We start from the raw sequence: 21711 nt of genomic DNA on the forward strand, positions 1-21711 counted from the left end.
GATGGCTCAGTTGGTTGGAGCATTGGCTCTCAACAACAATGGTGCCAGTTCAACTCTTCGAGTCCTGCAAGGGATGGTGGGCTGTGCCCCCTGCAACTAGCAACGGCAACTGGACCTGGAGCTGAGCTGCGCCCGACACAACTAAGACTGAAAGGACAACTTGACTTGGAAAAAAGTCCTGGAAGTACACACTGTTTCCCAATAAAATCCTGTTCCCCTACCCCAATAAAATGTTAAAAAAAAGAGAGAGAGAGATGGTCTAGACTTATAAGAGACCCATCTTAAGCATCAGATAGAGAAAGGTTTAAAATAAAAGAGCAAAAAAGATACATTATGAAAACACTAACCAGGGTGGCCAGTTTGCTCAGTCGGTTAGAGCGTGGTGCTGCTAACACCAAGGTTGCCAGTTCGATCCCCGCATGGGCCACTGATCTATAGAGCGTTGAATCTATAAACCAGTTTGGTCCATACATTGACATCTCTACAACTAGATTTTACATTCATGACTATTCTATATTTCTCCCATTATTTAGGTCTTCTTTTGAGTTTTTCAATAACGTTTGTTAAACTGTAAACTACATAGACTTTAATGCAAAAAGCATTACTAGAAATCCTAGGTATGGGAGAAATATAGAATAGTCATGAATGAAAGATGCAATATTGTAAAGATGTCTATTGTAAATTGTAGAGATGTCAATCTATGGACCAAACTGGTCTATAGATTCAATGCGATATAATTCAATTAGCAATAATCGCACCTCGGATAAACCTCGTTGGCTACGATACTGCCACTGCGCAAAGCTAATGCAATATACTTCAAAATTTCAAGTTTTGCTTGTTTTGTTTTGTCTTGTTTTGTTTTGTTTTGTTTTGTTTGTGGAACTTGACAAACTGATTATAAAATCTACATGGAAATTCTAAGGACGTAAAATCATCAAGGCAATCTGGAAGAACAACAAGGTGTGAGAACTTCCTTTAACCACTTTTAAGACTTATTATAAGGCTACAATATGCAAACTAGAGTGGTATTGGCACGAGGATAGATATATAGACCAATGGAATAAAATAGAGAGCCCAGAAACAGTCCCAGCATATTTGGACACTAGCAGAGCAGTGGGCAATGTGGAAAGGATGGTCTTTTCAATAAATAATATGAGGACAATTGGTTAACCATGTGGAAAAAAATAAATCTGGATCCCTACTTTACATCATACACACAAATCAACTCTTGGAAGAATATAGATCTAAATGTGAAAGGCGAAACAGTAAAGCTACAAAATAGTATTCTAGAATATCCTCATGATTTAAGATAGGAAAAGATGATTTAAACAAGACACAGAAAGCACAAACCATAAAGAAAGAGATGGATAAATTACACTATTAAATTTAGGATCTTGGGGCCGGCCCGGTGGCTCAGGCGGTTGGAGCTCTGTGCTCCTAACGCTGAAGGCTGCCGGTTCAATTCCCACATGGGCCAGTGGGCTCTCAACCACAAGGTTACCGGTTCAACTCCTCTACTCCCGCAAGGGATGGTGGGCCATGTCCCCTGCAACTAACAACGGCAACTGGACCTGAAGCTGAGCTGCGCCCTCCACAACTAAGATTGAAAGGACAACAACTTGACTTGGGGGGAAAAAAAAAAGTCCTCGAAATACCCACTGTTCCCCAATAAAGTCCTGTTCCCCTTCCCCACTAAAATCTTTTTTAAAAAAAATTTAGGATCTTAAGAATGAATTCAGAGACACACGATTAAGAAGCTAAAAAGGGAAGCAACAGAATGGGGAAAAAATATTGTGAAATATATGTGTCAAAGGACTGGTTTTCTAAAATCAGTAAGATGAACAAACCAGTGGGAAAAAACATGAGACTTGAACAGGCACTTCACGAAAGTGGATATCCAACTGGCCAGTAAACATATGGAAATATTCTCACCCTCACTAGTATGAGGAAAATGTACATTAAAACTTTCAGATACCACTATGCGCTCAACACACTGGTGGTGTCATATAATAGCAAGTGCTGGTAAAGATGTAGAGCAGTGGGAACTTTATACGCGGAGGAAGAGAATGTAAATTGGCAAACCGTTCAGCATTATCAACAAAGATTAAAATACGAACACCACATAACCCAGTTGTTCCACTATGAGATACATATCCGAACAAAATGCACACAGTTGTACACCAAGAGACATGTACAAGAATATTAATAGCAGCATTATTCCTAAGAACCCCATAGTGGAAATAACCCAAATGTCATCAGCAGTAGAATGAATAAATAAGTTGTGGGACAGTTTTTCCCCCAATATCCAAAAGTACAGCATTCCTATGAAACCTTTTGTAAACTGAAATGGTGTAAAGCAGAGAAGCAATTACCTGAGGACACATCTTGCTAATAAGCACACAAGATAAAGCAAGGCAAAGCACAGATGCTTGCAGACACAGTTTAAAGCTATAGTGCTTGATGCTAAGATGCTGAGTGTAGTTCCAGGTGAAGGCGTTTGGCGGGGCCACTTTTGCTGTTTCTAGAATGGCTCACTGCAAAAAAATGCTGAACACTATTTCACTCTTTGCCTTTTTTTGTAAAAGTGGAAATCCTCTTCAGATTTCTTTCGGTTCACGAAAACAGGTACTAATGTAGGTCTTTCGTAAAAGCGAAGATGTAAAGCAAACTTTCAAAAAGTGAGGGAATACCCATATATCCATAAAATGGAATACTATATAGCAAGGAAGAAGGTCAAACTATAGATAGCCACACAAAACAGCATAGATAAATCTCACAAAGATAATGTTGAATAAAAGAAGCCAGACACAAAAGAATACATTTGGGATGATTCCATTTGTATAAACTCCAAAAACAAGCAAAACCGTAGTGTTCAAAGATGCTTGCTATAATGAAAAGCTAGGGAATAATTACCATAAAAGCCAGGCTAGTGCTTACCTCTGGAGGGGAGAGGAAGGGGGAGAGATTGGGAAGAGCTTTGGGAAGATGTAGGTTTCTAGATCTGGGTGGTGATTGCCTGAATATTTATTTGGTGATAAATGATTGAACTATACATCTTTTCTGTGTGTTTCTCCATAGGAAGAGACCTATTAACTTTGAGTACTATGCCTGTTAGTAAGTTACGTCCCGGCTCCAAACCCACCCTTCTATACTCGCTTTGTGATCTAGACCCTGGGGCTGTGCCAACCACATTTGTTTTGCCAGCTGCTCCCTGTTAGGCTCAGCCAATAGGGGTTGCTAGAGGGAGACAGGCAGGCTGGAGGAGGAAAAGGGACGTGCTTAGGCCTGCTTGCTTCCTGCTCCCGTGAGCAGCACCTCACAACGCCTCTTCACCAGGGCAGCAGCACTGCTTTCTTGTAGGAGCAGCTAAGTCTAGTTTGCAGTTTCTCCAACTTGCAGAACCAGTTCCATTGTGCCCCCTTCCTTCAGCAGTCCAGTAGCCCCTCCTTAGAGATCTGCGTTTTACCCCCATGGGTCCTGAGGGGGCCCAAAAGTTTTGCCTTTTGGGATATTGATTTTAATCTGGTAATAGAGGAACAGAAGACTCTGAAAGAAACTTTACCCCTCCCCTCTTTCCTGCCCAAGAGATTTCAGAGAGAGAAAAAACCTGCTTCAGGAAGATCATATGATACTGACCTTAGCCTGACTAGACTAATATGAATTAAGTATGGTAAATACGAGGGCTTCAGGCTGGGGCCTGTTAGCCAGATACCCTCTGTGTCCCATTGTTTGAGTTGCCTAGCAAGAATTTGCCTGCCTTGACTGGTGCAGCCGTTATGGAAGGCAGTGTGGAGGCTCCTCAAAAAATTACGAATAGAATTACCATATGACCCAGCAATCCCTCTCCTGGGTATCTACCAAAAAAATCTGAAAACATTTATCCATAAAGACACGTGTGCTCCAATGTTCGTTGCAGCTTTGTTTACGGTGGCCAAGACATGGAAACAACCAAAATGTCCTATAGATGAATGGATAAAGAAGTTGTGGTACATATACACAATGGAATACTATTCGGCGGTAAGAAAAGATGATATAGGAACATTTGTGACAACATGGATAGATCTTGAGAGTATAATGCTAAGCGAAACAAAGACAGAAAAAGCAGAGAACCATATGATTTCACTGATATGTGGTATATAAACCAAAAACAACAAAAGAACAAGACAAGCAAATGAGAAACAAAAACTCATAGACACAGACAATAGTTTAGTGGTTACCAGAGGGTAAGGGGGTTGGGGGGTGGCAGATGAGGGTAAGGGGGATCAAATATATGGTGATGGAAGGAGAACTGACTCTGGGTGGTGAACACACAATGGGATTTATAGATGATGTCATACAGAACTGTACACCTGAAATCTATGTAATTTTACTAACAACTGTCGCCCCAATAAATTTAAAAAAAAAAAAAGAATTTGCCTGCCTTGTATGTTCCAATCTTCCTCAACTACCTGTAAATTGCCCGTTCTCACTTCTGAAATCTAAGACCCCGTTCTCCCACCCCCTTTTCTCCTTTGTCTAAACTGTCAGATATATGCATTGCTACCTCACTGTCTTTGGAATTTTCGTGTATATGTGAATTCCCCATGCACATGTATTACAATTTTGATTTTCTCCTGTTAATTTGTCTCTGTTAATTTGATTATTAGCCCAACTAGAACTTCAAAGGTGGGAGGGAAAGTATTGTTTTCTTTTAGCCCCCACAATTCTTAACTGGGCAGGTCATGGTGGGTAGCCACACCCCAGGCATATAACTTCTTTAGTAAAAGGCTTATCTTTGCCCTAAGCAAGCCCTGTCCATTGTTTCTGTGCATCTACTAGGTTAACATACCTTTGAAATGCCTCTTCAGATCCCTCCTTCTAAAGAGTGATCACCCTCAAGAAAACATGTAATCTTGCTAACAATACTGTAATCTGATCCCCACCTTGCTTTCTCCCACTTTCAAGTAATCTTCCTTTCATTCCCTCCTTAATTCCAAATGGGTAAAAGAAGCTGCAAACTGTCCTTTGTTGGAAGCATTTTTCTCAATCTATTGAGATCTTGCTTCCATATCTTCCAGATGTATCCTCTGTTTGTTTCAAATAAATTATAAAAATTCTCTATAATAGATTTAGACGTTCTTATGTCGACATTGGTGCTCTGGCAGCCCTCTTGGATCACGAGCTAACAGCGAGAATAGAAATACACACAGTGGAGCAATAATGCAGGAGGAAGCTGAGTCCTTACGAGCTTCGTGGAGCATAGCTGCCGCACATGCTCCAGCTTTTGAAGGGTAGCAGAATAGACCACCCCAAAATACGCCCTTTGCTGTAAGGATTATTTTGAGCTTATTATTTTGAAAAACAGCAGACAAGGGAGGAGCTGTTACCCTTTTGTGAGGGACATTTACATTTGTAAAGAAAATTTCCATTTGTAAGGGTGTCTCCCTCTCTGTACCTAGAAGAGAAGAATAGCCCTAAATCACAAGAAAATCTTATCAATGGAGAAGGCAGGGATTTAAATCTGCATAGCAACCTTACCCTTCTTTACTGTGCTTTTCCTGGTCACCTCCCACAACTGACCTTCCTTCCCTCCACCCTGCTCCACTTTATTTCTTTTGTCTTTAGCTGAAGATGCTATTTAAACTGGTTGGGCCACCTCAGGGAGTTAGTTTCCCCGCTTCTCTCCCATGCATACAGGAGTTATACATGTTATTAAACTTCTGGAGTTCTTTTTTTTTCCCCTGTTAATCTGTCTTTTATCACAAGGGTCTCAGCTCAGAACTCAGAAGGGTAAAGAGAACATGATTTTTTTACTTCCCTGTAACTTTTTCCCCTGAGACTTTATCATAAATGAAAAATAAACTACTTTGTTTAAGCCACTGATATTTGGGGGTTTATGTTACAGCTGAGCCCAATCCTACTTGAGACTCAACTGGTGACTCACATTTCCTTGACTGGCGCCAAGTGCTTCACAGCTATTTCTACTCTTCATTCCTCACAATAGCTCTTGGAGGTAAAAAGCATTTTCCTCCAGGCACTCAGTGGTGAGGTGAGACAAGTGATGCTGGTTTTGTCTTTACAGAATGCTGTTCCTGCAGTACAGAACGCTGTTCATGCAGTCTCTGTATTAATCACAATGAGTAAGCCCTGTGATGTTGATGGGGAAACTGACCTTAAAATGGTTCCCTGCCACGTGGAACTGAACTAAAATGGTGGCCCCAGTGGAGAGAGAAGTCCCCAGCCTAAGCCCCCGCCCACTTCCGCATAGCCCCCTCCAAGCCACACCTTGACCCAATCACCAGATGACACCTACCCCTTCCCCGATTCAAGGAAGTCCCCAACCCATAAAAACCTGCTCAAAACCTTGCTAGTGGCCGGTGTAATAAAGCTGTGTTCTCCCTGATCTCTGTGTGCCGCTTGAGTTTCTCGGTCCTTGCCGTTTTTCTGCAACGTTTGGTTCCCTGACCGGGAAACCCAACCGCGCTGGCCCCTTGTGCCACCGGTGTGGGGTGAGAGGCAGGCCGTGGAGCGACAGGGAACCGGAGAAGGATATAGGCGCACCCTGCCGATTTCGGCAGACCCCGAACCGGACCTTCCCCGGGTGACCAAGGCCCGCGCCTCCCCAGCTAGACCCGCTGAGAGGGACGGGGACAAACAGCCGGATCCTCCTGTTGGACCAGGTAAGCCTCGGGGCCACTGTCCAAGGCAGTCCTGTCCCACATGACAGAAGGGGAGCCTGATCACCTCCCACTGAGTCCCACTTCGGACTCCAGTTAGGGCCATTCCAGGGGAGGGCGTCTTTCCTCCCTGAATGAGTGTGTGTGTGCTTGGTCCCGAACAGGATTCTGTGTGGATCCACGGCCTGTCGGGTACGGAACCCGAGTGAGCCCCAAGCTGCGTTTCCGTGGTAGTGTCGTAAGGCATAACGGTGATTCGCACTCTCAGGGTGCGACCTGGCCCGGGGTTTATACGGGCACACCTGCACACCTTTGCCAAGACGTACCCTATGTTCCCGCGAGGGAAACGGCCAGGCAGGCGCCTGATTGAAACCCTTCCCTTGTCCGCACGACACCGAACATCATGGGAGGGAAACACAGGAAGCCCACGGTTCTTGACTGCGTGTTAAAGAATTTCAGGAAAGGTTTCAGAGGCGACTATGGGGTCAAAATGACTCCCGGACGTCTCCGCACGTTATGTGAGCTGGAGCAGCCAGGTTTTGATGTGGGATGGCCCCCAGAAGGCACTCTTGACCTCCCCACGATTCACCAAGTCTATGTAATTGTCACTGGGACCCCAGGACATCCTGATCAGTTCCCTTGCATTGACTCGTGGTTGGAAATAGCCCTAACCCTTCCTCCTTTGGTACAGTTCTGCTCCAATAGTAAGGGACAGTCCAGGATCTACGTTGCACGGAACCCACGAGGCCGCGCCCAGGACATGGCTAAGGCCATTTACCAGGGGAACTTCGGTGAAGAGCCGCCACCACCTCCCTACGCAACACGGCCAACGGCTGGTGCGGTCCCACCGCTTCCGGACATTCTACTTCCAACCTCGGCCTCCCCATGGTCCCAACCCAATAAGCCCGGAGCCTGACTTCATAGGATTAGCGGGAATTGAGTCGGACTAAAGAGGACCAGGCTCGTTTGAACTCGGCCCCCACGAGCCCACGGTTGACTTAGACGTAGGGGGCCAAACAGTGACTTTTATGGTAGATACTGGAGCAGAACACTCGGTAGTCACCATGCCGGTGGCACCGCTCAGGGACCGCAGAGTCACCATAATGGGAGCCACGGGGGGATCAAGCTAAGAGCCAACCGTTCTGCCAGCCTCGGACTTGTAAATTGGGAGGACACACCGTGTCGCATAAGTTCCTCTACTTACCAGACTGCCCAATCCCGCTCCTGGGACGCCACCTCCTTACCAAGTTAGGGAGGCAGATCTCCTTCAAACCATCAGTTCAGGCCACCATGTCACTGCAGCCCCCGTCAGAGGGACTTATTCTATCACCACCCCAAGGGACAAAGAATGAAGCCTTTACGGGACCGGCAATGTAGAACAGAACCCGGAAGCATACAGGGCCGATTTCCTGGAGGTTTGGGCTAAAGATAACCCGCCTGGGCTAATAAAACATAAGGCCCCAGTTTTGGTGGAACTGAAACTTGGAGCTCAACCCCAATGGCTACGCCAATACCCCATCTCCAGGGAAGCTCGGGCAGGGATTCAAAAACACCTCGCCCGTCTCAGAGCAGCAGGGACTTGTAAAGTGCCAGTCACCATGGAATACACCCCTCCTGCTGGTAAGGAAGCCTAGTGGAGAATACCGGCCAGTACAAGATTTGAGAGCGGTAAACCAAGCCACAGTCTCCCTATACCCCATAGTCCCAAATCTGTATACTCTCCTCAGTCAGCTGTCCCCGGAGGCCGGATAGTTCACATGCCTGGACCTGAAAGATGCATTTTTCTGCATTCGCTTGGCGCCCCAGAGCCAATCACTGTTCACCTTTGAATGGAATGAACTTGATACCGGCCGGCAGCTCTATCTAACATGGACTCGGCTCCCACAGGGCTTCAAAAACTCCCCAACCCTCTTTGGGGAAGCGCTAGCCTCAGATTTAGCCACCTTCCCTCAAGAAGAATACCGCTGCACTCTATTGCAATATGTAGATGATCTGCTTTTAGCCTGTGCCACCGAAATCGAGTGCCAAACCACGATGCAGGCACTCCTGTCCCACTTAGCCAAGACAGGGTACAGAGTCTCCTGGAAGAAAGCCCAGCTCTGCAGAGAACAAGTACAATACTTGGGCTTTATCATCTCCAAAGGACAGCGGGCCCTCAGCACCGAGCGGAAGAAAGTCATCACTTCCCTCCCTCGGCCCACCAACCGGAGAGCGCTCCGTGAGTTCCTCAGGGCTGCCGCTTCTGCGGATCTGGATTCCTGGCTTTTCGACAATAGCCCAGCCCTTATATGAGGCTCTCACTGATGAAGAAAAGGCTCCCATTATATGGACAGAAGATCAAGAAAATACCTTCCAGCAGCTCAAGAGCTCACTTGGACAGGTCCCAGCCCTCGGGTTACCTGATGCTGAGAGGCCATTCCACTTATTCGTCCATGAGAGAGACAAAGTAGCCTTAGGACTGCTGGCCCAAACAGTTGGACTGTGGCTCCGTCCCTTCGCCCACCTCTCAAAGAAACTAGACCCGGTAGCAGCGGGTTGGCCACCATGCCTGTGGGCCCTAGCAGCCACTGTGATTCTCATCAGAGAGGCAGATAAGCTCACCTTAGGCCAGAGACTCATAGTTAAAGTAGCTCACTCAGTCACCACCTTAATGAACAGTCAAGGACCCTGATGGCTGTCAAATGCATGGTTGACTCAGTATCAGGGGCTACTCCTGGAAAACCCTCAGATCTCGTTAGAAACTGTGCGTGCCCTGAACCCAGCCACTTTCCTGCCAACTGAGGAAGGGGATCCAGAACATGACTGTATCGAAGTTATCAACGAGGTCTACGCCACCAGACCTGACCTCCAGGACAGCCCACACCCTAACCCAGACCTTACTCTGTATATTGACGGCAGCAGCTTCCTGAGGGACGGAAAACGTCATGCGGGGTATGTGGTAACTACCACAGATGAGGTACTCGAGGCAGGGGCACTTCCATCGGGATAGTCGGCCCAACGGGCAGAACTATAGGCACTAATAAGGGCCCTCACTCTATCCGAGGGCCGAAAAGTCAACATCTACACCGACTCTCAGTATGCCTTTGCAACGGTCCATATCCATGGGGCTATATACAAAGAAAGAGGCCTGACCGCGGAGGGAAAAACTATTAAACAAGAAATCCTTAAGCTCCTTCAAGCTATTTGGTTTCCCCAGCAGGTTGTGGTTATCCATTGTCGGGGCCACCAGAGGGGCAACGAGCCCTCAGCAGTCAGGAACAGGCTCGCCGACACCACGGCCAAATCAGCAGCGATGGGAAACCCTAATGAACTACTCTTGGTCACTGACACTACCACCATATCCCTCCCGCGGTACACAGAAGAAGAACTCAGATGGGCAAGATCAGAAGGGGCCACCAGGTTGCCACAAGGGTGGTGGCAACTACCCAATGGAAGACTTCATCCCGGCCCTGCTGGGTCCTCAAGTAACCGCTGAATACCACAAGTTAACCCACTTAGGAAAAACTGTTCTCGAAGGCCTCCTAGCCAAAAACTTCTACATTAGCTGGCTGTCCGTTCTTTGTATGTCCATCAGAGAATGCTGCCTCACTTGTGCAAAGAACAATCCAAAGTCCGGCCCCAGCCCTATTCCCGGGATCCAAAGGAGCAGAACTGCGCCTTTTGAAGACCTCGAAGTCGACTTCACCGACATGACAAGCTGTCACGGCATTAAGTATTTTTTTTTTCTTTTTTTAATAACGTATACTTTTTTGAAGAGTTAAGCGAACATTTTCACTGATTATGCAAATAGTCCCAAGTTTATTTTTTTTGTCTGTGTTTTCTGTTATTGCTTTTTTTATTATTATTATTAGTTTCAGGTGCACAAGACAAAGTAATACTTAGACGTTTATCATTTATATCCCTCACACTGTGGACCCCCCTCCCCCCATCCAGTATCCCTCTGACATCGCACCGAGCCATCCCATTTCCACTATCTCCACTCCCAATGCTGTACTCTGCCTCTTGTAAATGTATACATATATATATATATATATATATACACATACATATATATATATATATAATATTATAGTTGACATTCATTATTGTTCAGCTTCAGGTGTACAGTGCAGTGATCAGGCATCTACATCTTCCCTGAGGTGGTCTCCCAAATGGGACACGTGTCCATCGGATACCCTACAAAATCTTTACAACATTATTGATTCATGGCATTAAGTATTTAATGGTCTTGATCTGTACCTACTCCAAGTGGGTCGAAGCTTGCCCCACTCGGACTGAAAAAAGCCGCGAAGTAGCTAAGGTCCTCCTCAGGGAAATTATCCCCGTTACAGGATTCCACTTTCCATACACAGTGACAACGGGCCAGCCTTCATAGCAGAGCTTCTCCAGACGGTAGCCAGAGTCATGGGCATCAACTGGAGGCTCCACACAGCTTACAGACCACAAAGCTCAGGGAAAGTTGAACGCATGAACTGTACCCTCAAGGAGACATTGGCTAAACTCCACCAGGAGACCTCCCTAGGGTGGGAGGACCTCCTACCACTAGCAGTCCTTCGGGGGCACTGCACCCCTGGCAAATCTGGATTCTCTCCCTTCTAAATTATGTTCGGGAGGCCCCCTCCCCTGCTAACCAGTCTCCCTGGCAACATTCGCCAGCTGGGGTTCTCCAGCCTCCAAAACCAGATGGCCACGCTAGGCAAGATCCTCACAGATGTACATGCTTACATTCTGGAAAGGGCCCCCATTTCCCTCAGTATCCCGGTATACCCCTTTACCCCGGGAGATCAGGTCTGGGTCAAAGATTGGAAACACGAATCCCTCCGGCCCAGGTGGACAGGCCCTCATACTGTAATACTCGTTACTCCCACCGCTCTTAAAGTTTCAGGCATTGTCCTGTGGATCCATCACACCTAGGTTAAAGGAGCCCAGCCAGAGACCGATGCCTGGACCGCCCGGCCTGACCCGGCCTTTCCACTCTGTCTGACCCTCAAGAAACAGCCTGGATGAGCCTCGCCGTCGTCTGCCCAGCCTCCGTCTTCACTGTTATTGGACTCCTATTGTTTCCAGCCTTTGCTGGTCTCGTTGCATCCTCCCCACTGAGCTGGTCACCACTGCAAAAGGGATTGTTAGGGTTCTACTTCCTGTTCTGGGCTGCTTGCCTCCTCATCCTAACCTGTCTTAGGCAGCAACCATGATTTGGCTTTTTATCATACTATCTCTTCCCCAGGAAGGAGTCACGACCTCCCCTTCTTGTCCCTCAGGCTGCTGGGGAAAATTTGCTGGCTACCCAACCTTCTCGTACTTACGTTTCATAGAGACCTCCGTCACCCGTCGGGCTACAGCCCGGATCCTTGCCCTACGGGGTTATCGTCCTCTTAGCAAATATGATGATCTCTAAGTTGTTACCACTTATGATCATCAACAGGGGGTCATGATGGGGAAACTGACCTTAAAATGGTTCCCTGCCACGTGGAACCACCGAAAATGGTGGCCCGAGTGGAGAGAGAAGTCCCCAGCCTAAGCCTCCGCCCACTTCCGTATAACCTCTTCCAAGCCACACCTTGAGCCAATCACTAGACGACACCTACCCCTTCCCCAACTCAAGGAAGTCCCCAACCCATAAAAACCTGCTCAAAACCTTGCTAGGGGCTCAGTCTTTGGGAAGGGTCCCGCTGAGCCCGCCGGCGTAATAAAGCTGACTCTCCTAACTCTCTGAGTGCTGCCTGGGTTCTTTCCGGTCTTGGATTCTGCAATAATGTCAGCCATGTGCCAGGGAAACCAGAAAGCATAAGTCCTTCTTGGTCGGCCATAACCTGAAATGAGTGAAGTGCTGTGGTGGGTTCATCCATCTGGAGACCAGAGGATGCTACTTACAAGGGCCAAGGAACATGCCAGGGAAACACGAAATGCCCCTTCTCAGCTTGAGATAGAAACATCTCAAACCCCCAGGGGAGCTTTGATATGCTCTGTATAATAGGCAGTGTTCTGTTTTGCTGATGAATGTATTTTAAAACTACTGTGTTTCCCCGAAAATAAGACCTAACCGGAAAATAAGCCTTACCATTATTTTTCAGGCTGACATCCCCTGAACATAAGCCCTAATGTGTCTTTTGGAGCACATCTTAATGTAAAACCCAGTCTTATTTTCAGGGAAACACGGTAGAGAAAGCAAAAAATGTCAGCAAAGAAAATTACTAGTGGAAAGCAGGGAAAAGCCAAAAGAATGTAACCATGTTTAATAGTGAAGATAGTTTTCCTTATTAGTAAAATTTTTTTGGAGGATGAGGGGGATGGAGACCAATACCATGCCAGGAATACAAAAGGTCTTGAAAACATCCTTCACCTTGAAAATCAAGGATCCACATGTTGGAATCTTTTTTTTTTTTAAGATAATATTTTTATTTATTTGTTTATTTGGGAACAGTGTGTTTTTCCAGGGCCCATCAGCTCCAAGTCGTTGTCCTTCAATCTAGTTGTGGAGGGCGTAGCTCAGCTCCAAGTCCAGTCGCCGTTTTCAATCTTTAGTTGCAGGGAGCGCACCCACCAACCCATATGGGAATTGAACCTGAAACCTTGTTGAGAGCTCATGCCCTAACCAACTGAGCCATCCACCGCTCCTGGAATCTTTTTTTAATTGAAGTATTTATTGAGATAATTGTAGATTCACATGCAGTTGTAAGAAATAATAAAGATCCCATATATGCTTTTCCTAGATTCCCCCAAAGTTAACATTTTTGCAAAACTAGAATACAGGGGGGAGGGGGATTATCACTGTGTGAGGGATATAAATGATAAATGTTTAACTATTACATTGTTTTGTACACCTGAAACATAAAAAACAATGTTAAAAAAATGTGAAAGCAATTACACAGTTGAGAAAACAAAACTAGAGTACAATATCACAACTAGGTTACTGACATTTAATCAATCCATCCTACTGATCTTACTCAAATTTCTTGTTTTCCTTGTGTATGTGTGTGTGTGTGTGTGTGTGTGTATGTGTGTATCTAGTTCTGTACAATTTTGTCACCTGTGTAGGCACATGTATCCATCACCACAGTCAAGATATTGAATGATTCCATTACAAGGATCCCTCCTGTTACCCTTTATAACCACACTCACCTTCCTCCCGCCCCAGTCCCTATCCCCTGGCCACCACTAATCGGTTCTCCGTTTCTAAAATGTTGTCATTTCAAAAATCTTATGTAAATGGAATCATATAGTATGTAACTTTTGGGATTGGCTTTTTTCATTCAACATAATTCCCCAGAGATTCATCCAAGTTGTGTGTATCAATAGCTTATTCCTTTTTATTGCTCAGTAGTATTCCGTGGTATGGATCTACCATAATTTTTTTAATCAGTCAACCACTGAAAGACCTAAAGCTGCTATAAACACTCATGTACAAGATTTTGTGTGAACATCAGTTTTTGTTTACTGGGATAAAGACCATTTAATGATCAAATGTACAGATGCTGAGTCATATTATAGTTGCACGTTTAATTTTGGAAGAAATTGCCAAACTTTTTCTAGAGTGTCTATGTCCTTTTATAGTCCCATCAGCAATGTATGAGTAATCCAGTTTCTCCTCATCCTTGTCAGCATTTGGTGTTGTCACTGTATTTTAGCCATTCTCATAAGTGTGTGTTGTTATTATGGTTTTAATTTGCATTCCTCTGATGGCTAATGATGTTGAACATCCTTCCATGTGCTTATTTGCCATCTGTATATCCTCTTCAGTAAAATATCTGTTCATGCTTTTGGCCCGTTTTCTAATTACATTGTTTGTGTTTTCACTGTTGAGATTTGAGATTTCTTTGCAGAATATGTGATTTGCAAATATTTTCTCCCAGGCTGTAGCTTGTCCTTTCATTGTCTTCACATGGGCTTTTACAAAAAAAAAAAAAATCTTTTACTTTTAATGAGATCAATGTTATCCATTTTTCCTTTTATGGATTGTCCTATTGGTATCAAGTCTAAGAACTCTTTGCCTAGTACTAGGTCCCAAAGATTTTCTACTTTTGTTCTAAAAGTTTTATAATTTTATATTTTGCATTTAATTCCAAGATCCATTTTGAATTAATTATTGTATAAGGTATGAAGTTTAGGCCGAGGTTCATTTTTTTGCCTATGGATGTCCAATTGTTCCAGCACCATTTGTTGAAAAGTGTATCCTTCCTCCAGTAAAATGCTTGTGCTCTTTTGTCAAAAATCGGCTGAGTCTATTCGTGTGGGTCTATTTCTGTGTCCTCTATTCTGTTCATTGAGCTCTTTCTATGTTCCTCTCTCTTTTACAATACCATGCTGTCTTGATTACTGTAGCTATGTAGTAAAACTTAAATATCACATAGAATGATTCCTCCCACTTTATTCTTCTTTGTCAAGATTGGTTTAGATATTTATTCTAGGGCCTGTGCCTTTCTGTATAAATTTTAAAATAAGCTCGTCTGTGTCTACAAATAATCTTGCTGAGATTGTGATAGAAATTTTCAGTCCTTTCCTCTGAACTTCAACTCTTAGCTCCAGAAGAGATAAGTTCCCAGAGGTGAAAAGCATGGCATCACCGTCTAGAGAGGAAAGTTTACTCTGGGTCTGGAGCTTACAGACCTGTATTCAAATCCTAATTTTGCCACTTACTAGCTGTGGACCTTTGGCAAGTCACTTAATTTTCTAAGCCCCAGTTTCTACATCTGTAAAATAGGGTAACAATACCTAAATGAAATAATTAGATGGTTAGGCACTGAGTATCTGAAACATAATAGGTAGTCAATAATGGTAACCATTTGAATTTCCAGAGCAACAGGTATTTTGGAATAGAATTAGGAACATTTTATAAAGGCAGTTATATATAACATTAGGAACAGGGCACAGAGGTGATATAACAGGGTTAATCCTAAATGATCACAATCTCTGTAATCATTTACCCTTTTTTTTCACGTTATTGGATGCTTTTATTGGCTTTTTAATAGATATCACTGTGAGACACCAGGAGGGTCATTCAAAGACATTCTCTTTATTAATTATTAACTTATTAAATGAAACAGCCATTAGTGCTTTGCGGGCCTCTCAGGAGCTCCACACTCATTAGCCACCTGGGCTGCACATACCACTTCTCCTTGCCTCTTTAGGCGGATCAAAGAGCACCTCGATTCCAACTGCTAATTGCCCAGGTGCTCTTCGAAATGCCCAATCTTGCTTCTTTTGATCTAATGAGGTCTAACAGGATATAAAAAATGCAAGTCCACTTTCTGGTGGTGATGCAAGAAAATTAATTGGCTGGGAGAAGAATAATCAACAAATGAAATGGAGTCACGCACTTGACTTTCAACCCCACATTCTTTGAGAACAAACAAGGAATCAAACTGATCTATGACTGGCTTTCAAATGTTCATGACTGTAAAAAAAAAAATGTTCACAGTTGTGATCCACAGTGAGAGATATATTTTTATATTGTGATCTAGTACACACACGCACATACACACACATAGACACCCAACTGAAGCAAAAGTTTAATGAAATTATATACTTTTTTTACAATCTGTGATGCATGCTGAAGTTTCCCGTCTGCTCTGTCACTACTATTTTTTAATGCTGGATGCCACTACCGATGCCATGACCAGCTAATGACGAGGTCATATGGGCTCAGAGAGAACTGCTAGGCCACTGGGAACCAAAGAGGTAAGCCCTCCACAGGCCTCCCTGCGGCTTGGTGTTTCACTCAGTCTGGCTGTGAACAAAAGCTCTCTTTTTCTCCTCTCAGGATCATAGTTGTAAAAGTCAGCAACATTTCAAGGGAACTCCCCTGAAAATTGCAAATGTTTGTATGAGTGTTTCTAAATTTTCTCTGCCTGGAACACAAATAGAAGGAATATGAGTAACATTCATTCAGCAACTGAAGTTGGCCAGGCGCACCGTGGAGGGGGCCATGTTTCACTTCAGCTTTGTACCACAGGCTTCAGGGAGACAGACAGGGGCTGTTCAGGACTCCTTCTCAAATCAGCCCAGCCCGTGTGTGTGTGTGTGTGTGTGTGTGTGTGTGTGTGTGTGTGTGTGTGTGTAGAGGGGGCAGAAAGCAGAGATCCAGTTGCTATTACTGCTTAAAACATAAAAATACCACCTCCCCTGGTATGACTCCTGTCTCCTTCAGCCTTTCCTGACCACACTGGCCACAAAGCCCCTCTGTCCACATCACCCAGAGCTAGTAGGTACAGAGACACTCCCTGGCCAACAGAGTGAACAGGGTGGAGATGGAGCTCAGACTTCTGGAACCTGGAAACCCAAGCAGTTTCTGCTCCCTAGGGTGGAGACTTGTGTGGGCCTCCAGGAAAGACTGTCCTCTGCTCTGTGAAGCCGTCAGACTCAGTGCACATAGAAAGGCAGGGCCCACCCCTTGCTCTTAGGGGTACACTTGAACACAGTCTCAGAAAGGGAAGTGAACTGTCCTGTTTGATAACAGAGAAAGGGAATATTTTTCAAGATAAAAAACGTTAATCATACATGTAACATTTAAAAAGGAGGGGGAATTGCTATATGTTTTATCAGTGCTGTGTCTCCCAGTCCCCCAGACTTCGGAGGTTTTGGAGAGAAAGATTACTTGACTCTGTGCAACTTTAGGTTACCTGGTGTCCTCAAAACTATTGTTTGTTCTTTTGGAACTCTGAGCAGCAATTTTCAGTCAACGTGGACTGGGATGAAGAAGGGGCTGGCAAGCAGACAGGCAGACGGGCTGAGGGTCTGGACTTGACTGGCCTCTTCAGCTTTGACAGACCCCACTGTGGGACTGTGTGTAACATATGATGGGGCATGCTGCAGACGGGCAAGACCAGCCTCTGTTCCTGTGTGGGGCTGAGGAGGTGGGCCTTAGACTGGGAGACAGGAAAAAGTCCTCCCTGGGAGTTTGGTTTCAAAACCACAGGAAGGCCTGGCCTTTCCCAGTGCTTGCGGGTTGTGGAGGAATTTAAACCAGCCCAGGTACAGAGGCCTCTGAGGGTGCTGGCATCTGGGGGTTCTGCCAACAACCACATACAGCCGTGGTCAGAGGGACTACTTGCTTCTCTTGCATTATACCCAACCCTTTGGAAAAGTCTCCTTTGCTACTCAGCTGGTGTGCTCTTCTGTGCTGTGATGGACTCAGTAGAAGGGCCTAAGCTGTCCTTAGGCCGGAGGGTCAAAGAGGAGAGTAGGATTCCCTCCCTTGAAGTCTGGGTGAAGATGGCAGAGGGGACCAACAGCCAAGGACAGCTGTGCCCAGCAGACAGTGTCCTCTGGAGGGCAGCATTGTGGTGGCCTGACAAAGAGGTGGGTGGGCCTGAGGGCTGTTGACCAATCCTTGTGAAACCAATGCCCAGCCAGCAGAGAGTCCTCTTAGAAACAGCCAGGGGGGTTTGTGAAAGGGAATTTTCCAGTGATTAAGCTTCTGGGAATTTGAGTCTTTGTGTGGAAAACATTTTTTAAAGGGGAAAATATGAATCTTTTGTCTCTACGTTTTCTCTCCCCTTCCTTCTATTTTCTTTTTAATTTTTTTAAATTAATTTATTTTTTTATCAGTTTCAGGTGTACAAAACGATGTAATAGACATTTATCATTTATATCCCTCACACAGTGATAATCCCCCTCCCTCCTCCCCTTCCTTGAAAGAACCAATATAATGAGGTCATGGTGTTCCTTATTGGCTGGAGCAAGTACTGTCTTCAAAGCCTACTTGGGGTGGTGGGAGGAGAGAAAGACTGGGGTTAGTGGCCTGTTCACCAGATTTCCCCCTCAAGCGTCTATTTCTTCTGACAGTTCTGAGAAGCTCAGGCTTGATTCTATCAGGAGAGATGCCTGGACCCACTAGTATTTTGGAGCATTGCTAGTGTTCACCAGTATTCCCAGTTCTCTCCTTCTGGGCACGCGGGAGGACCACACTTCCTGTCTTGGTGAAGTTGAGTGTGGCTGTGTGACACTTTGGGACAATGAAATCTGAGAAGTAACATGTATTACATCTAGGTGGAAGCTTTAAGAGTAATGCATGATTCTCCCAAGCTTTCCTTCTCTGTTGCAGCAAACTCTAGAGTCCGTGTTTGGATAACAATGTCCTAAAATAGGAGCTCCTTCATCAGCTAGGTTCTCTGAGTGGCTCCAATGAACAGAGCCCCCTAATAAGCCCATTTTGAACATGTCGCATAAACAAGAAATAACCCTCAGTAAGCCCCTGAAAATTGGCGGGGGAGGGAGCATTTGTTACCACAGCATAAAGTGATCCATCCTGACAAGTATGCATACTTTTCCTCAGCAGAATTCATAGTACCTTAATATTTCCCAATTACGAATTAGCCAATGATGGGGTGAGAAAATAAATTCAAAACTGGGAACCCTCCACTCCCCTTTCTCTCATGAGAGCTCATAATGGTCACAATTCACTGGGAACTCGTTCCAGGCAACTCTGGATCTGTTTGACAGTAAGTAACTCCCACATTCCCAGAATTCTACTGGGCTAGGTAGCTCTATAAAAATCTGTCTCCCTGGAGGCTATTTCAGTGTTGATACTTGCTCAAAAACATTCAGCCAAACAAATGTTCCTTAAAAAGCTGGCCATCTAACCACCCAGGCAGAACTGGAGCAGCATTTTGAGGCTGGCTCTAAGGAACCCGCTCTAAATAAAAGGAAGGACATTCCTCCCAAGGCAGCATCTTGTTCCTCAGTAACGCAGGCTGCATGTCTGCTTTGGGCTTCCGTGGTTATCCAAACGCAAAGATCTGGTCTCCACAATTCTCGTGATCCTCACTCAGTTCCCATGGCCACAACACATGGTTTGAACAAACATTTCTGACCTCATCTGGTTCTCACATTTGGAAACTAAGACATTTGGAGAAAGAATTCATTTTGAAACATTAAAATCAATCTACGGATTTAGAATTTTGAAGTATGATCAAATGAACACAAGCCACGACCTAGGAACCTCATTTTCCACCCACAGGAAAAAGAACGATTGCTTAAAAAATCATTTAGGGGCCGGCCCGGTGGCTCAGGCAGTTAGAGCTCCATGCTCCTAACTCCGAAGGCTGCCAGTTCGATTCCCACATGGGCCAGTGGGCTCTCAACCACAAGGTTGCCAGTTCAATTCCTCGAGTCCCACAAGGGATGGTGGGCAGCGCCCCCTGCAACTAAGATTGAACACGGCACCTTGAGCTGAGCTGCCGCTGAGCTCCCGGATCGTTCAGTTGGTTGGAGCGTGTCCTCTCAACCACAAGTTTGCCCGTTCGAGTCCCGCAAGGGATGGTGGGCTGTGCCCCCTGCAACTAGTAACGGCAACTGGACCTGGAGCTGAGCTGCAGCCTCCACAACTAAGACTGAAAGGCCAACAACTTGACTTGGAAAAAAGTCCTGGAAGTACACACTGTTCCCCAATAAAGTCCTGTTCCCCTTCCCCAATAAAATCTTTAAAAAAAAAAAATCATTTAGACAACTGTTGAAATTTCAATATAGAGTACATTTTAAATAATTGTATCATATTGATGACAAAGTTCCTGATTTTGATAATGGTATTGTGGATAAGAAAATGTCCTTGTTCTTAGGAAATACATGCTGAGGTATTTAGGGGTAAAAGGTCATGATGTTTGCAACTAACTGAAACTGTTAATAAAAATAATAATGATATGGAGAGAGAGAAAGCAAATACAGTAAAATGTTAACAACTGGAAAACCTAGGTGAATGGCCAAATTGTTCATTCTACTATTCTTGCAACTTTTCTGTAGGTTTGAGATTTTTCTAAATAAAAAGTTGTTTTTAAAAATCATGCATGCTCCAGCTTAGTGACTTTCAAACTTTTTAATGCTAACCCACAATAAAATACAGATTGTATGCAGCAATCCAGACACATACATACATATATAATCTGAACAAATGCATACAAATTAAATACAAAGTTTCACAAAACAGTACTTTTATAATATTTCATGTGATGCTCTGTGACTTTTGTGTTTTATCTTTTTTTTTAAATGCCGGTTGTGACCCATTAAATTGAGTTGATGACCACTAATGGTAACAACCCATTTGAACACTTTTGCTCTCAGTGGTGCTTTCTGCAACATTTCTAATACTTAATATTACCTAGAGACACAAAAGAAATACTGTCACCATGAAGAACTGACAGCTCGGTGCACCTTGAAATCTGTGTGGGCTCTGAAAACCCACCTCCTCAAATACAGAGAGAGGAACTCAGGACATTAAGATTAGGGATTTCCAGAATGTTGACAAATACAGTCAAAATCCCCGTGTATGGATAACAGTTTGAGCAAGTATTTAGCAGACATACAGCCTGTGCTCTGATACTCAGGCCTGGGGACTTAGAGTTGGCTAACTCCCACCCTGAGAAATCTCTCAGCCCTGCTTCCTACCCACTGGCTGCCTCCTTTCCTCTTGGCCATCAGTCAGCCCCAAAGTGTGCAGCCCATGATAATTTCCACACCTAATAGGATCATCCAAGCTGGAAACTCCCTGTCTTGCTAACATAGCATCTCTGTGTCTTAGGGATACTCTTCTCCACAAAACACTAAGAAAAGAGGATTTTTGTGGCCTCCCTGGAGATTCACAATGCATGTTTGCATACGAAAGATTGAAAAGTCCAGGCAGTAGAAAAACCTGTTTAACATTTTTTTTTTAATCTTAGGATTTTGCAAATGTATGTGTCCTTAAACACTTCCCCCTCTTTTTTTTTTCCCTACCTTACCCTAAAGTTCCTTTGTGCCTAAGGCCACCCCTAGGAATCATTGTGGAGTAAATGAAATGGATCTTTCTTTTAACTGCCTCCTAACTTTTCAGACACTGGAAACTACCACCAGCCCCTTAGGTCTAAGTCCCTCTCCCATTTCCCTTCTCCCCTGTCCTGTCCATCTTTTTGGATCTTAGTGTCCACAGGCCCAGGGGGAGGCGGATTGTGGTAGAAAACAAAGGGATTGGGCCTAATGGGCTGCCTGGCCAAGAGAACTAGCACAGTTCTTAGTATTTAGCCAATGGACTGATTCTAATTCAGGCACTGCAGTCCCTGTTTCCTGGAAGATGGTGGGGAAGGGA

At 44.7% G+C, this 21711-nt stretch overlaps 1 non-coding gene and 1 pseudogene across 1 annotated transcript; one reads left to right on the top strand and one right to left on the bottom strand.

Moving 5' to 3' along the window:
* Positions 1-353: 353 nt before the first annotated feature.
* TRNAS-GCU (transfer RNA serine (anticodon GCU)) lies at positions 354-427 on the top strand. Its single transcript has one exon. It is a non-coding gene; the product is annotated as a tRNA-Ser (tRNA).
* Positions 428-671: 244 nt separating this feature from the next.
* Positions 672-803, bottom strand: LOC117030563 (uncharacterized; annotated as a pseudogene).
* Between the last annotated feature and the right edge of the window lie 20908 nt (positions 804-21711).

The sequence above is a fragment of the Rhinolophus ferrumequinum genome, chromosome X, assembly GCF_004115265.2.
Source record: "Rhinolophus ferrumequinum isolate MPI-CBG mRhiFer1 chromosome X, mRhiFer1_v1.p, whole genome shotgun sequence".
NCBI classification, from domain to species: Eukaryota; Metazoa; Chordata; class Mammalia; order Chiroptera; family Rhinolophidae; genus Rhinolophus; species Rhinolophus ferrumequinum.